This window comes from Argopecten irradians, chromosome 4, assembly GCF_041381155.1.
Source record: "Argopecten irradians isolate NY chromosome 4, Ai_NY, whole genome shotgun sequence".
NCBI lineage: Eukaryota > Metazoa > Mollusca > Bivalvia > Pectinida > Pectinidae > Argopecten > Argopecten irradians.
In genome coordinates this window covers 38,936,408-38,950,094 of record NC_091137.1, presented here as the reverse complement: position 1 = coordinate 38,950,094, position 13,687 = coordinate 38,936,408, and the positions used below count along the sequence as shown (strand labels likewise).

General features: G+C 34.2%; 1 long non-coding RNA gene across 1 annotated transcript; it reads right to left on the bottom strand.

Annotated features, from left to right (window-relative positions):
- Window positions 1-5,481: 5,481 nt before the first annotated feature.
- On the bottom strand, window positions 5,482-7,331 carry LOC138322506 (uncharacterized). The gene is made up of 3 exons (XR_011208411.1): window positions 7,195-7,331; window positions 6,510-6,650; window positions 5,482-5,599 (listed from the first exon to the last, which is right to left on the bottom strand). It is a non-coding gene; the product is annotated as an uncharacterized lncRNA (long non-coding RNA).
- Window positions 7,332-13,687: the final 6,356 nt, after the last annotated feature.

Below are 13,687 nucleotides of genomic sequence, written 5' to 3'. Positions count from 1 at the left end.
AAGTGGTCAGAAAGGCAGGCTACTTCTAAACGTATTCATTAATTTCACTACCATATTGTAAACCAATTCATTTTCTCGTATTTTTGCGGACAATAAGAATACGCTAAAATGAATGATCACGAAAACAGTTTCAACTACAAGTACAATAGAGAGCTTTACTTGTGAAACAAAACAATAAATCGCCATGAAAATATCGTTGAGTGTGAAGTCGTCGCAAAAATAAATAGAGGTTACACAAAGAGTGGTTGTTGGATATGGAATTTATTCCACACAAGCGAGTTATTTTTTAAATTAACAAAAGGCACGAGCTTTAGAGAGTGTCTTTTGCAACGTTTAGAAAATAACTTACGAGTGTGGAAAAAATTTCATACCTAACAATCACGAGTCATGTGACCTAATTCTACCACAATTATATCCACTTTTAGCCGATAGAAATACGTGTGCTTGCTGAGATGTGTAAATAAGATATAGTGATATTTTAATCAGCAAGAAGGCACTAATTTACATTCAAAAGTCATATTTTAATTAAGAATCCATTCATATAAAAGTCTTCTAACAGTGAACAACTTTAGGATGAAATATTTCTCATTTAACGTATTACATTTGTATTAACTTTGTCAAAGTTACCTCAACAATATAACACTACTGAATCAGTATATAAAAGCATGTGCACGACAGAGCCGTGCCGTTTACCAAATAATCATTAAGCCATTGCAATCAAGTTAAAGTCCATTTCGGACTAGTTTAATGTACCACATTCATCAGTAAAATCATTTTCCGCCAAAACGAGTTACATAGGATGTTAAACTACACACAAAAACGTCACGTTTTTGACACAATTACCACATCACGTACTGTACGCTTTCCAACAGCAGTTTTAACGTCAATCGGCGATCACAACATTACATGACGTCATTTTATTATTGATGACGTTGACAAATTATGACGAGACGCTAAGAAATAAGTAGTTCAGTCAGAGTTCACCGTGTCAGCCAATCAGAATGCGTACAGAGTTTACACTAATGCATTGTTAATCAACAGCTGCATCGTTTATTTGATACCCTGGTAGTTGAATAACACCGCCTATTATGGTAGAAATAAGTATACTTATAAGGTCATCTATGGTCCCTGTGCACTATCCCAGAACTGGTCGTAGTTACAAAAGTATTGAATATATATACTTACTGGCCATACAAGACCCCTGTGCATTATCCCAGAACTGGTCGGGGCTACAGAGACACTGTGTACACTCGGAAGTGTTCACACACATCAGTTTACTGTAACACATATCGGGGATATCCAAAGAACATATTTCTCTGTAGGTGGATTCTGAAATACATAATGGGATTGATAACATGTACAAGCTTTTGGTTATTGCAGTAGACACAAGATGAATAACCAACGATTGAGATGAAGATATTTGCCACCGTAGTTAATATGTCGACTGTTGTTTGCAATAAATAGATATATCTAAAAATAAACGCTCAACAAAAATACAACTATTTATATGACTGGTCAAAATAACACAACGAGGACTTGATCACTGTTTTTAGGTGTAGAATATTCCTACAATGATATGGATCTGTTTCTTGTACATGCATGATATTGTTTCAAGAGGTATTTTTTGTTTTTGTTTTGTTTGTAAATACTCATATAATGCTAGGGTAACAGATTTCTTTTTAAAGCAATTATTATATTAGCGTCGAAAAGAAAAAAAAACCGCAATCAATTATTTCAATATTAAGGCATAAATATAGTAAATATGACATGTATGTAATGTATTTCAAACTTTGTATTGGTACTCACTTGTCGTACAGGAACTGTTTCCTGGGTCCCAGTACAGGTCAGTCATAGGCATACAAAGGCAGCGAGATGTTGGGTGAGTGTCAAGGCAGGCCAGGTTACTATAGCACATATTGGGGACATCCATAGAACATGTTTCGTTATAAGGAGACTCTGAAATATGTGTAAATCAAAATGGGAAAGATAAAAGAAATCATAAAAAAAATAAACACCAACACCAATATGTGAAACGCAATATACAATTAATCTACAAAATTCATTGTTTATGACAAGCAGGTATTACCTATTTATTACATACTAATGAAAACATGAAATACAAACTTATTAAACCAACAAAGTGAGGTTTCTCGTTACTTTTCTACGAATTGATACCATTAAATAAAAAAATATAATAAATGTTTTATTAAAAATTTTATGTGATATTTTCAGACAGATTCGCTTCATATTCATTTTGATATTATGATTGAAGTGATTTTTATTTACATGTTTAATACTTGTTGATTTGTCTACCGATTTGTCTTTTGACAGATGGAATTTCTTCAATTTGAAGGTATATGACCAAATGATGTGTAACGTTGATTACATAAAAGCGCATGCCATCTTGGATCATATGGTCTAATTTCACTCTTATGGATCACATGTAATATGACTTTAATATCGTTATTTTCGCAGTGGCTGTCTTTACATTGATAAGTGCTGGAATCAGACAATTACTGTACAAATATTAAATTTCGCGGATGTAAAATTTCGTGACTTACTGTTTTGAACGTTTTCGCGAATATTTTTTAACGTTGTGTGATATTGAAAACCATGATTCTGGAAAAAAAATCGCGAGGTATCAAATTTCACGCATTGGGAAATCCGCGAATTTAGCGAAATTAAAATTCCGCGAATATTAGCAAATAAACAGTATCAGCTTGGGTTATTACATTGACATTATCTCTGCATCAAATGACTTACGTTCCACACATGTGTGCGTACTGTTGTCCCAATAGACGTTTTCCTCGACACACAAACACTTGTAGGTTGAGTTTTGGTTTGACACGTTACGGCATCCCAGGCCCGGTACACAGGGGTTGGGTCCGCTCGGATTGCATGTAGTGTTGTGCCATAGTCCTGGGTAATTGAACAAATCATGTAAGTACTTTCAGACACATTTTCTTCATATGTTTTTCAGTAATGTTATTCTGAACGGATTTTTATTTTGAAAGTTTTTGAATTCAAGAAAAATTTTTGAACCCAGAAATCATGGTGACAAAAGGGAATCTGTTAAAAACAGAAATCATGGTGATTTACTATGTTTATATCTTGTAAACAAAGCAGAATGTAGTTATAATGTCAAATCGATTTCATTCGAGGTATTCAGACAGCGTCGTGTTGTCTTTAACTGTGTTTTTTCATTAGCATTTAAATGTCTTTAACAAAGTCCTTATTATATACGTTGACGCACAGCGAATATTACTGTATTAAATGCATAATAAAATGTGTTTTTATCTATATAGTATTGTACTAAAGTACAACAGGACTACTATGCATATGTCGTAGGACCATGAATTGTACAATATTGTTATTGCCTCGATGTACGATAACTAACAGCAGAGATTAACAAAAATCATAATGTTTAAAGATGCTCCACCGCCGACAGAGCATGAATGATATTTATTATTTGAATAATAATTGGTGTTTAATCGTGTATATATGTGCCTAATTAACACACAAAAATAACATAAAATAATTTATTTCGCCTTTGCTGCATGCGCAATCATTACTTCATTCCATATAGGGTATAGTGCTACGGAATTTTTTCGGGATGCTTTAAATTATTTTTCATATTTTTAACTTGAAGTAAAATTAGAAGCTTACACTTTTCAATGGTGGAAATGGTGTAAAGTAAGCAACTTTTGTTATTGAAGAAAAATACTAAATCGTCTGCTGCTGTTTTCGATAGTGAAAAAATACCATTTGTCAGCGGTGGAGCATCTTTAAACAATAAGATGCTGACTACTTACTGGTGTTACAAGAACTGACGTCTTTATTCCAGAATGTATCATTCGTACAAAGACACAGAGAAGAACTATTTGATTCCATACACAGTAAATTGCTATCGCACATATCTAGAATTCCTGGAGAACATGCTTCATCGATAGATCGCCCTGAAAAATAACAACACGTTAGGAATTTTTGTCAGTACTTCCAAAAATCGTTTGCAACCCTTTTTCTGTACTTGTATAATTAAAACCTGTGTATTGAAATTATTGTAATTCTCAAAATGGTGCTAAATTTTAGTGGTGAATAACATATTAAAAGCTCTTCTTGATTCGTGAGTATGAGAAACACGGCACGTATAACTTTACGGAGAAAACAGAAATGTCATTATATTCAGCATTTCTGAGAATACACGATTAATATACTTACACATGACCAGACTGCATACGAGTTGTCTTGAAATGAAAGTAGTAGATCATTTGTCCGATGAAGGTGACAGAGTGTGTATATACATAGTACTTGTCATCAAAACGTTACACAAAAATGTTCACTGACTGTGTAATCAATTAGATATGTTATTATTACATAAATTATACATTCCCACCCGAAGAAAATGTTTAAAAGAATACTTACTTTTTTCACATGACATTGCATTGGGATCCCAGTATGAATTATTCCCAGCACACATACATGTGTAGGACATATTACTGCTGGTCCATAGGCACTGCAGGTTACTCATACACTGTTTTACAACAGTAGTATTACAAACTGTATTAACTTCTAATCCTGCAAATACAAAAAGTGTGTAGGACTTATGCAATATTCTATAGCGGCACGAGTTGACATGCCACATTATTCTCTAGATTAAACATATGTATATTGTCTTCTCGTATTCCTTTTATTGCAGTATTCCTTAAGGTATATCTGGATAATAAAACTGATGCTATATCAGAGTTACTTCCCTTCGTTCCACTCCATCACAATAGAGGATTATACAATCTTTTGATTCCGTATTTACAAATATTTATCAAGGTGATTACTACAATACTGAACTAAAGTTATATATTTTAAGATTACAATTAAAATGACGTTTAATTTGTATGATATTATGAGTGTGATACAAATTACATATCGAATAATTTGTAAATAGACACAAACAGTTAATCATTATCGATATTCCAGTGGTTGCTATCGTTGCCGTTATATCCATCCCGAGGCTATGTCATGGCAAAACTGAAGGCTCTGTATCCGATAACAAATGAAACAGGTAGTTTGGTCCTTTGATGTAGATCAAAAGAATCGATTAACGGTACACCGTGGTTCACTGTATGGCTTTGAAATTGGGCGTCGCTCTCCTGTGGTGGTCCCTTTGGTCTTCTGCATGCCTTTAGCATTACTATGACACAGTCCAGGGTGGATATAACGACAGTGATAGTAATTCCAGAAATATTGAGGGTAACAGCTCAGTTGCAGTTATATAATAAATTAATCAAAAAGTTATAGTTGTATATACGCTACTGGAAGAAGAGTTTAGTTGGCTCTACTTAACCTATAAATAGAACATCTTCGCGGCGATCAATTTTCGCGACATCTTTTCGGTCGCAAAATGCGCAAAATAATCGCACGCGAATATAAGTTAGTTTACAGTGTAAAGAGTACAGTAATTGCTTACTAATGTTGCACGTTTCGCCAATGTTATCCCAGTAATAGTCCTCTCTACAGCCACAGCGAGATGTATTGTCTACAGATTGAAGACACATCATATTACTCTCGCATCCTCCATACACACACGTCTCGTTATAGCCCACCACTACAAAGACAAAATAAAAAATAGGATAAACGCAATACTGTATACCGTATTCGACCAAATAAGCACCCCTCTCATTTTTGAGGCCTCAATTTCAATTGCTCGTGCATAAAACCAAAACTATCAAAATTGTATAGGTTTGCAATAATTTCGTCTCATTAAGCACCTTTGCATTTTTTCAACACTGGGCGCTTATTGTGTCGAATACGGCAGTTGTTACATTTCGTGGCTGTAAAATTTCGCGATATATTGGTTTGGACTTATTTGCGGGCTTTATTTTCGCAAGGTTTAATTTTACGAATTTTATTTCTAACCTTTTATTAAAGCCTTGATCTTAAGACGGGCTATAATACGTGAAACCATGACTGTGATGAATTTCGTCAGGTATTAAATTTCATGATATCGGATGGATCTACGAATTTAGCGAAAACCTCAGGAAATATTATCAACTATACAGTGGTTATAATATTTTAGTGCTTTTCGTGCAAGTATTGTTGGGCTGAAATACGATTCCGCTAATCATATTTCTGTATACTGCTCATAGAGTATAACTATTGTGGTGATTTCACGATTTTATTATTGCGCTAACCTGTACAAAATTAATTTTGCGCTGTAACTTGATTGCGCAAACAATAAGTAAATTTACAGTTAATCTAACAACAATACACTTTCCTTTCTTTTAGAATAAATATTCACCATTGCATTTATCAATATTTTTATGTTGGATGAAGCGGAGGACAATGGTTTTGGATGTTGATTTAAGAATTGATAATTTGAAAACAAAAACACACTCGTCAATGTAGTTAGAATAACATAACTTGAAAATGTGATTTTTTTTCAATGCAATGTCGACAGTCATGAGACATTTACTGTATGATGACTAGATGACTTGACATTTGACGATATTACTTACGATGCAAGCACGTCTTTAAAGGGGATCGCCACACGGTTTTATTTTCACATGCACATCGTGGTACATCTAAATTTGCCTGGCATTTTGAATTGCTTTCACAACTTGACAAACTCAATACACATGCTTGTCCGTATTGAGATTCTGAAGAAGAAAAAACCAGAAAAATAAATTAAGAGTGTAGAGGAAGCTCACAAAATGAAACAAGAATGGTGAAAATAGAAATAAGTGAAGCATCGAGTAGTGTTAGAATGACAGCCAAATGTAACCTCCCTTCGAAAAGTGCACACACCGAATATTGACAAAGAAAAACAAGCGAAACACCTCTTCATTGCCTACGTAACTATAGAACCAAGTTAAGTATTATTTATTATTGTGATTTCGTGAAGAGAAAATTTTGCGATTTTCTCTTTTATATTATAATTCGCTGTACACTAATTTTGGCGCATTGTCAATCTTAACAGTAATATGCCATAGACATTATCATTCTTGTCAATCAACCCATAAAAGCAAACATGCAGTCAAAACTTAGTAGTGGCAGCTTTGGCAACTGTCAGTCACACGGTATAATGGTGGTTATTAGACGAGGTATTCTGTTAACTTTGTGAATGAATTTTCATAAATAAAACGTTCTTATCTGATACAAAACGCAGATATATATTTTTGATAAAATGTTTGGATAACTTACTTGTCATACAAAACTCTAAGTGTGGATCCCAATACACATTTTCTTCGTCCTCACAAACACATTTCATGCTTCCGTCAGAAAGCTGACAAATGGCATTTCCAACGCATAGTTCTTTTGCAGTACATGTTGAACCATAGGTCACTATCAAATAGAACAGAGCAAATAAGTCAATTAAAGCATTCCTAACAAGCTCTTATCTAGACAAGAAAAAAGTTAACTGATCTTGCGAGAAGATATTGATTGTGACGTGTTGTATGTGTGAGAGTTACAATATATTTTTCACGATAATGACGTCACAATCGATACCTACCCACAAGAGAGATACTCTATCGTTTATATTCAAAGACTGAGTTGAGGCGACTTTGAAACGTATCTATCGCATTGGGTCACATGTTGTACTTTACCTCATTACTTTCAGCTGGTGGGAACTATTATAAAAATAGAACGAATATAGTATCCGGCCTTATATACCTTTCTGTCGGGTACGAAATGGTGCTTATGCACTGCCCAAGAAAATCACTCGGGTATAGTTTTGTATACTTTTTGTAGGTTTCCAATTATTTCATGCGCGTTCATGCATTTATATATTATTTGTGTCCAAAACAAATATTACTACCATTCTTAATAGCTGCTGTACCGTTCACAAGACGTCAAGTTCATAGTTTGTATATATCTGTTGTATCATTTTCCTTCGAATAGACCTTCATATTTATATGTAAAAAAATGTATCGCTGTGAATTGATATTGCATACCGTTCAAATTTATCACCTAATAGTTACGTGATTTATAACAAGTAAACTAAAATGTATGCAAACGATTTAATATGGTTTGCATAATCATTACTTTGCTCCATTAGCAGTAATAAGCACCAATTGTAGCTCTAAAGACGACAAAAGTATTTGTCATAAAGTCTTTTTTAGCTAAAGTATTGCAGCTACCATTTGGTCTAAACCGAGAAATTAAATCACCAAAAAAATAATTGGAGTAACAGTAACTGACACAGTTAGGTATACAAACTAAATGAGGAAGTAAAACATCTACCTATTGGTCCGTTAGTGAAGTATACCTTACCTGGTGCATAACATTGGACGAATGCCACAGTCCCCGACTGACATGTTCCATATGATATAGTACAGGCCAATAGATGTTCCTCATCTCCAGTGTTACAATCGAAATGTAAATCAGACGTATTGCTCTCCCGTACGTCCGAGGCAAGAATGACACTTGGAAATAAAAATGATACAGCTTTACGTAATACAACGCATTTCGTGATACACAATGTACTTATTCCATACAATGTGAAATAATTTAAAGATGAAAGTGAATTGCTATATAACAGTCTTATATCACAGACCAGGATCATGAAAGAATCTGATTTACACTCAAATACTTGCTTGGTCAATGAAAATAAAGTAAATATTGATAACGACATATGTTATTACAATGTTTCTGGTGAAGCACTGGTTCAAGATGTTGATAGATAGTTAAAATTTCTCTTGTGATTTTTTTCGTGTTGTTCTTACTCTGCTGAGTTCAATCCAAGTTGTCGACATGTTACTTCAGCGTTCATGGATGACCAGCTAGCACCACAAACGTATGTCCATTGTCTGCCTAAGTACATGATGACCCGTCCTTGGTACGCATCCCTGCCTTCAACTAGCTGGATGTCACCTATAAATATCGTTTGATCTCGAATCAGTGAGATCTCGAATCAGTGAGATCTCAAATCCGGTAGATCTCGAATCAGCGAGATCTCAAATCAACGTGTCTACAATTGATTGAATATTATGATAAAGTACATGTGAAGACCAACATTACCGTTATTTGGAATACAGGAAAGATATACTCCATCACAGGTCGGGACGCCCCATCCAGTAAAGGAACACTGATCAAGGTTAGTTTCGTCCCCTAGACACTCAACGTTGTCCATCCAAAAACCTCCCATTCCTGTCTCACCATTCATTAAATGTCTAAATGTTCCTCCTCTGCCAAAAACACGAAGAATAAAAATTGTTTTTTAAAGAGTCAATGAAGCATTGGTGGCATTTAACAATTGATAATTCAGTAATGTGATGTAAGAATAGCATTTATTTCTTCTTCTTTAAACAGTAAAGATATTTCCATCATTGGGGTTCACGATGTGTTGGTATTAAAATTCATCTTACGTCAAGCCCAGTTGTCTACAGGCAACATGTACATTTAGTTTAGACTTCACTTACGTCAAGCCCAGTTGTCTACAGGCAACATGTGCATTTAGTTTATGTTTATGCCACTGGCTGATACAAACGCCTCCCCACTCCCCAGCAACATTGATTTCCAATCTGCCTTCAAACTTGCTTCTCCATCCGACCAATCGAATAGCCCCATCTGTCAAAATACATGTATGCTTGAAACCCCTTTCAGCAGAAGGCACTCGGCAAGTTTTATCTCTTTTTCAAAAATTACAAAATTATAATATTTTTTTTTATCAAAATCTTGATATACGTTTTGTATTATTACAAAACCTTTAGAAATACTTTAAGACAGTGTTTCATTTTGATAATAATAATACAATGATTTCAATTTGTTCATATTACTAGTTCCTTGTGCTGAGTAACTATTTTTATATTGGATCAAGAGGTTTGTATTTGCGAAATAAAATCATATTTAGAAAATATATACATTTAATTCGTTAGCTAAAATTAAAGTTGCTTATCACAAGTCATTAACAAAAAATATTTACCTCTGTGTGGCTCGCACATTAGAAATACGTCGTTAAGCTTAGAGTGATAACATGTTTCATTTCCCCATCCGTTGAAAGGACAGTCGTATATCCGACGTTCATTGTTTTGGCATTGTAACCCATCTATCCAGAACTTTTTAGCGACGTTGACTAATTGCTGTACATTCCTGAATGACCCTCCACTAATTGAAAACAGATGAAAGACCATTATCTTACTGTATAGGTGTTTTATTTCGCGAGGTCAAAATGTTCAGATCTCATCTTTAATTATAATTCGGGGAGAGAAATATTCGCACATTTGTCAATTTCTAACAGAAATATGCTATAAAAGTTGACGTGCATCATTATTTCCATTTCGTTTGCGAAAATGAACTCGACCAAGAACATCGCAAAATTTTAACCTCTTCACGCGAATGTTAGCAACTTAACAGTAAGTTTGGTATGAATTTATTTAATGTATTAAGTTTATTTGAAAATTTATATATTTTAAAACTAGATGGCATCATTGTAGGGCAAGTCCTTCACATATAGTATACCAGATAGCTATAAGCGCGGAAGTACCCTTAAAATCACTTCATAATTTTGCGGTATTCTGATTTCAACATATTCAAAGTTATGGCCATATTCAGCTAATATTTCAAAGAGCATTTTGGAGTTTTAGACCACCACTGTTGAAATGGTATAAAACAAGCCTGAATGGGTTAAATAGTTAAAATACATAAACTTTTACTGTTGTTTTTTACATGATTACGAAATAAACTGTAAACCATTTTATTTTCGCGTACACAAATATTTTCGCGTTTTTGGTAATATTTTATCGTGAACTATTACCACGACCAATGCTTACCTCAGGCCTAACTGTCTACACGCCACTTCAGCGTTTTGTGGATATTCTGTCCAATAGTTATCACAAACGGTCCCCCATTCTCCTCCATACCAGACCTCAAGTCTCCCTTCGAATGGCACTTTTCCTGCTGCTAGTCTGAGAACGCCATCTGAAATATATGTTACCACTCGGGGTTTCAGTAAGTAAATTTGCTGATACGATTATCTTGTACATGTAATAAGGTAACAATGTTTGACAGAAATCATATACTTACAAAAAATATATAATGCGTACGCTTACAGTTCAATTCCATTTACAATGTCATAAAATTTCAGCATCATTAATGAAGTAGTTTAAAAAGGGCGGCAATCACGTTTCGGAACATCAATGTTACTTCGTAACTTCGCCCAACATTTTTTGCATAGGACTTTTCTATGTTGAAAGCTTTGCTTTACACAGCTGACTGATAAGATACTAATAAGTTCTCGTGGAAATTTCTGCTTTAAAAATGAAGATAACTGAATAACAATGATAATGAAAATTAAAAGAAAACGATAAAAGACAAAAATTAAAAAAAAAACAAAAAAACAAAAAACAAAAAAAGCAAATTACATACCTATCACTGGTTGACATGAAAGATGAATTAGGTTATCTGCCATAACGACAGGACACGCAGCCGCGATGAATTTACAGTCGTCCAATCGACTTTCGTTCCCGACACATCTTGGACTTCTATCCCAGAATGCAATAGTTCCTCTCCCAGTTTCACTTGCAGTGGTGTATATACCACCACTGTATGTTAAAAATTATTTCCAATCAATTGGTCAAGTTCATTGAAAAGGATGTTACAGAAGTGTGACAAAATATTTCGATTTAAAATCTATAATACTTTTCCAGCAATATAAAAATAAGTCTTAGCAAAATTACATCAATAAGGATTTGATAATATTTTGAGTACCAATTTCACTTAATTTCTCAGTTTAACTGCTTGTGCACATATAACACTACTAATCATCTAATTTTTTCAGCTGTCTCTACAACTGTGTTATCGTTCTACATCCTCGATATTCCAGGGGCTACCGTCACTGTTTTCATTTTCACCCCTGGACGTTTTCGTAACAAACCTGAAGGCTCCGTGTACAATGACAGATGAGACGGATAATTTGGTACTTTGTTGTGCATTAAAAGAAGCGATTAACGGCACAAGTTGAGTGCCTTTGAATTTGCGTGTCGTTTTCTGTAAATCTTCAAAGAAAGTCTCTGAAGGCCAATGATTAGAGAGGTTTTTTTTCTCAATGACTGTCTTCAGTTTTACTATAGTACATATCAGGGGGTGGACATATCAACAGTGATAATAACCACTGGAATATCGAGGATGTCCTTCTATGAGCCATCAGTAAACCTTAGAACCAAGAATAATGAGAAATGGTGTGGTAACAGAACTTAAAATAGGATAGAAATGCCAAAAGTATGCTCGGAAAGTGTAAGAAACTTTTGATTAAAAATTAGAAAAATGCATTTTATACATTTGGTAACATAGAACCTTAAGCCCTAAGGCTATTTAAAGAACAAAACATTGTCACATCAAATATCGGCGACTCTTACAACCAAATACCGACACTATCGATAACAGCAACTGACAAAACCTCTAACTTCGCAATGCATCAAACGAAACATAAAAATGAGAACACAAATGAGGAAAATGTTTTATGATTGCAGTAGGCTATGACTGTCACAGTAACTATTCACCAGAATGGATGAAAAATTGCAGCAATATGAGATAAATAAAAGCTATCTACTAACTGGCTTGACATTACGCAGTATATTGTATATAGTTCTATATATAAAAGATAGAATAGAACATTTACGACTGTAATTGATTTATTTTTAACCATGCTTCATTAACTTACCCGAAGCCCATTTGTCTGCATGCAACCTCCGATGCACTCTGACTCCATTCAAGTGAACAAGCAGAAACCCAGTCACCTTCATATGTATAGACTTCTAAATGTCCTTCATAGAGGTCTTTTCCTCCAGTAAGGCGAAGGCAGAGCTCTAACGAAAAATAAAAGTACGCAACACCGATAGAGCATAAGTAAGTAAAAAAAATCCCCATTTTTTAATGATCTTAAGTTTGATAATAAATAGATGAAACAAATTTGAATCATCTGATGGCATCAGGTGTCTCCAGGAATATCCATACAAAGTTAGTTCTACCATTGTTAGATCGATTTTGTGTTGGCTTTATAATTTGATACAAATATTAGCTTTTCTCTACATGTATTTTCACCTAATTATTATAATAACTTTTTCTTTGTTTTAATAATAAATCCCAAATATATTAGTCAAAACTAAAAACGGATCAAATGATAAATGTACAGAGAAAAAAGTAGACACTAGCAAGAAGGGAAAGTGCGACTGTTAGTCAAATGAAGTAAAACAAATATTTTGAATAAATCAATAGGTTCCTTGAAACTTTGATTACTTTGCGAATAAGAATAGCTTACCTGGCTTACATATTAGATAGACTTCATGATTTGACGCGTGATTACAGCTTAGTACGTTCCAGCCATTGAAGTCACAATCAGACAGTTCAGCCTCGTCTCCCCGGCAGACGACATCATCCATCCAGAAACGTCCTTGACCTACCTCATCACCAGTGACTTTTCGTACATATCCAGGTCTTAAATAACGATACACAATCTCCTAAATATCTCACTATAACCAAGATAACAAATTTACACCTTAATGTCACTATTTAATCAAGACGCGTCGAACAAATTCACTCTTGAATAGCAATAAATGTGCCCCTAAATATTTTAATCAAGACTTGTCGAATAGATCCTTATTAGTATATGTACCCAAATTCATCTCTATATGTTCCGTTATTCAATAATCAGTTTATTCCAATACGAGAGGAAACATAATCTTAATGATATCTTGTT